The following is a 4,504-nucleotide window of genomic DNA, read 5'->3' as shown; positions in this document are numbered from 1 at the left end:
AGAAGCAGCAGCTTTCTGGGTGTTATTTCTGCAAGTCCAGTGTAGAGTTTGTTTCTTCAGTCTTCCCAGTAATTCTGTGATCCATTTAATGCCCCGTAACACGTCCCTTCCTGCTTAGACTAGCTCAAATAGATGTTTTCTGCAACCGAACCCGGATTAATATGGGGGAGAGGGTATGTGTTGTTGTTGCTTTTAATTTAATTAATTTATTTTTTGTCTGTGTTGGGTCTTCGTTTCTGTGCGCGGGCTTTCTCTAGCTGCAGCGAGCGGGGGCCACTCTTCATCGCGGTTGCGCGGGCCTCTCACTGTCGCGGCCTCTCTTGTTGCGGAGCACAAGCTCCTGACGTGCAGGCTCAGTAGTTGTCGCTCACGGGCCCAGTTGCTCCGCGGCATGTGGGATCTTCCCAGACCAGGGCTCGAACCCGTGTGCCTTGCATTAGCAGGCAGATTCTCAACCACTGTGCCACCAGGGAAGCCCGTATGTGTTTTTTTTTAAAAGAATGAAATGTAACATTAGCATTATTGTAGTTTAAAGATTAAAGAAGACAACCTATTTATTACTGAAAAATATAACATATAAAGAAAAAGAAATAGAGTTAAGGTAAAGAGAAAAGAGGGAATAACTTACGGAAGATATTGGAAGACAGAAAAAGTGTCTGAGAGCCAGCCTCCAGGATGGCTCAATGATTCTTGCCTCCTGGTATTCATGCTCCTTTAACTTCTCCTCCTACAATGAAAAGGGCTCACCAGTGTAACCAAAAGCATGTTATGGAAATGATGGAGTGTGACTTCTAAAGTTGTTAGGTCACAAAAGAATTCACAGCTTCCTCCTTGCTCTTAACTTACTCACTCTGGGGGAAGGTAGCTGACATGTTGTGAGGGCACTCAAACAGGCTGTGCAGAGTCCCACATGGTGAGGAACTGAGGCCTTCTGCCAACAACCAACACTGACTTGCCAAATATGTGAGGGAGCCACCTTAGAAACAAACCCTCTAGCCTATCAAGTCTTCAGAAAACTGTGGCCCTGACTGACATCTTGACTGCAACTACATGAAAGATCCCAAGCCAGGATTACCCAGCTAAGCCACGCCTGAATTCCTCACCCTCAGAAACTGGGAGGGTAACAACATTTAGTTTTTGTTTGTTTGTTTGTTTTTGCGGTACGCGGGCCTCCCACTGCTCTGGCCTCTCCCGTTGCGTTGTGGAGCACAGGCTCCGGACGCACAGGCTCAGCGTCCATGGCTCACGGGCCCAGCCTCTCCGCGGCATGGGGGATCTTCCCGGACCAGGGCACGAACCTGTGTCCCCTGCATCGGCAGGCGGACTCTCAACCACTGCGCCACCAGGGAAGCCCTAGTTTTGTTTTAATCCACTGTGCTTTGGGGAAATTTGTTATGCATCAATAGCTGGGATATAGTACAGGGATGAAGTTAGCCTTGGAGAAGAAGTATACCTCTGACGTAAAGGAAAAGATGGATGTCACAAGAGTTCAAGTCTAGGGATGGGAAAAGAGGAAGTTAAGTTTGATAACCAGTATTTTCTCTAGAGAGTAAGAGGCAATGCCATCTGCTGAAAGTAGGGGTGGGAAGTAGGGACTATAAAGTTGAGAACAATAAAAAGGGTGCAATAGTTACCAGGTAAAGCTGAAAAAAGCCAAACAGGAATGGGTACTTAAGAAATCATACATCTGCAGTGGAGTCAGATGGCATATTTATGTGATTTTTCTGTCACTACGCTTGATAACCTAGAGGAAATAAAGTAAGAGATGGCGGGTTTCGCTTGACTTGAGAATTGGTGAAGCGGAGACAGTAGAAGAACAACAGGGTCAAGGGAACTCAGGGTGTTGACTTAGGCCACTGAAGTGACTGACCGTGGAATCCAAACTGGTAGACATGGAAATGAGTTGCGGAGGAAACGCACAGCCTGAGAGAATGAGAGGTTGAGTGCAGAATCAACATTTAGAGAAGCAGAATGGTTATAGAAGCCCAAAGCAGCAATTTAGGAATCAGAAGTTGCAGGTTATGGTCACTATTAACAAGCTGTGTGTCCTTGGTAAAGAGAAAATTTTCAGGGCCTGTTTTCCCCTCATCCTTGGTTAAAATATGTAAAACGCTAAGAACAGTGGCTTGCTTACAGTAAGCACTCTGCAATGATTTTAGCAAGTATTCTTAGATGTTTTAAAACTATATACTATTTAATACACACATATGAAGCATAACAAGATAAAACACTGGGAAACCCACCACCCAACCTATTAAACAGAATACTACTAATATACTGTGTTTTTTCCTGATCCCATCCTCCTGGCTTCTCCTCTAGAGAAAATAACTATCTTGAATTTTGTATTTATCATTCTTTTTCCTTAAAAGAAATATGTCATGTTCCACATTTGTACAGGGCCTGTTTCTTTATAGGTAAGATGAAGCTTTGGATTAGCGGCTCTCTAAACTCCCTTCTAGCTTTAAGAGTATATGAGATATGATAGGTGGATAGGAAAGCTACATACCTAGCAGAACCATATTAATGTTTATTTTTCAAGGGTTTTATAAAGCTAAAACACTTGCTCTTCTGTTGAAATCTCCAATTCAACAAAAGGATATCTCAATGGAACTTTTTTTTTAAGAGTCTGTGGGGTTTTTTTTTTTCATAAATTTATTTATTTTTGGCTGAGTTGGGTCTTTGTTGCTGCATGCGTGCTTTCTCTAGTTGTGGTGAGCAGGGCCTACTCTTCACTGCGGTGTGTGGGCTTCTCATTGCGGTGGTTCTCTTGTTGTGGAGCACAGGCTCTAGGCGTGCAGGCTTCAGTAGTTGTGGCGCATGGGCTTAGTTGCTCCACAGTGTGTGGGATCTTCCCGGACCAGGGATCGAACCCATGTCCCTTGCATTGGCAGGCATATTCTTAACCACTGCACCACCAGGGAAGCCCAAGAGTCTGTGAGTTTGTTTTTTTTTTTTCCCTCCCTCCACCCTGTGAGTTTTTTTTTAACAAATTGTTTATTTATTATCTTCGGCTGCGTTGGGTCTTTGTTGCTGTGCATGGGGTTTCTCTAGTTGCGGCGAGCAGGGGCTACTCTTCGTTGTGGTGCATGGGCTTCTCATTGTGGTGGCTTCTCTTGTTGTGGAGCACGGGCTCTAGGTGGGTGGGCTTCATTAGTTGTGGCACAAGGGATCAGCAGTTGTGGCTCACGGGCTCTAGAGCACAGGCTCAGTAGTTGTGGCACACAGGCTTAGTTGCTCTGTGGCATGTGGGATCTTCCTGGACCAGGGCTCAAACCTGTGTCCCCTGCACTGGCAGGCGGATTCTTAACCACTCTGCCACCAGGGAAGCCCCCTCGACTGAACTTCTAATTTCAAGATCAAGACTTTCCATCACTTTCAATTTGCACCTCTGCTATAAAGTTATACTCTAGAGAAAACCAACACAAGGAGCTAAATAATCTAAGCCCCTGACACTGTCCAATGAAATCCTGAAACTCAAGCCTGAGGAAATAGGACTGAAACAGATGAACTGGGAAAGCATACTTTATTTCAGTGACAAGTATTTTAATAAAAATTAAGAGGCATGGTTGGGTTCATATGCAGTAGCTTTTAATACAACCTGGATTTATTTCTTCCACATATATGTGTATATATAAGCAGTATAAAGTAAAACAACTAACTTTGTCTTTTTAACTTTCATCAAAGGTGCTTACACTATTTTAGTTTCATAAAAAACCATCTTTAGGGCTTCCCTGGTGGCGCAGTGGTTGAGAGTCCACCTGCCGATGCAGGGGACGCGGGTTCGTGCCCCAGTCCGGGAAGATCCCACGTGCCCAGAGTGGCTGGGCCCGTGAGCCATGGCCGCTAAGCCTGCGCGTCCGGAGCCTGTGCTCCCCAACGGGAGAGGCCACAACAGTGAGAGGCCGGCATACCGCAAAAACAAAAAACAAAAAATATCTTTAAATACGATAAACACAAATGGAAATCTGCTGACCATATGGCTTTCCTCTAGGGTGCCTGTCTGGCCTAGGATGCTGTTCTCCCTATCTGTAAACAACCTGAGATTTTGTATTTGTCACACCAGTTACCAAGTTGATAAGAGTTAAGTGAGTTGGACCAGGCAGTGGAATTGCTATGTCAAAGGCAAATAAATGCCCTGCTCATACACAGGTCTGCGTTTATCAGACTTCAGTATGGCTGGAATAGAAAGTCCGCTGAGACTGTTGGTACGAGGTAACCGGTTAATGTGTTTTCAGTGGTCTTTGAAGAGGCCATGACCGTACAGTAGGATGTGCGTATGTTCTGAACCTTAACAGTACCAGGACAACAGTGGTCAAAGAATGAGCATTCACTACAGTAATTTTTTCATGGAATTTCAGGAGTTTTCCTTATTCTACCCATTGAATTGGCACAAGAAAACAGATATTTCCTTAGAGGTATCTTCTTCCCAAGGCCAGTCTTGCTTCAATCAATTAAAATATAGCATACAGGGCTTCCCTGGTGGCGCAGTGGTTGAGAGTCCGCC

This window comes from Neophocaena asiaeorientalis, unplaced genomic scaffold (genome assembly GCF_003031525.2).
Source record: "Neophocaena asiaeorientalis asiaeorientalis breed wild unplaced genomic scaffold, Neophocaena_asiaeorientalis_V1.1 scaffold134, whole genome shotgun sequence".
Classification (NCBI taxonomy): Eukaryota; Metazoa; Chordata; class Mammalia; order Artiodactyla; family Phocoenidae; genus Neophocaena; species Neophocaena asiaeorientalis.
The sequence above is the reverse complement of the archived record's forward strand: the minus strand, read 5'-3'. Positions refer to the sequence as shown.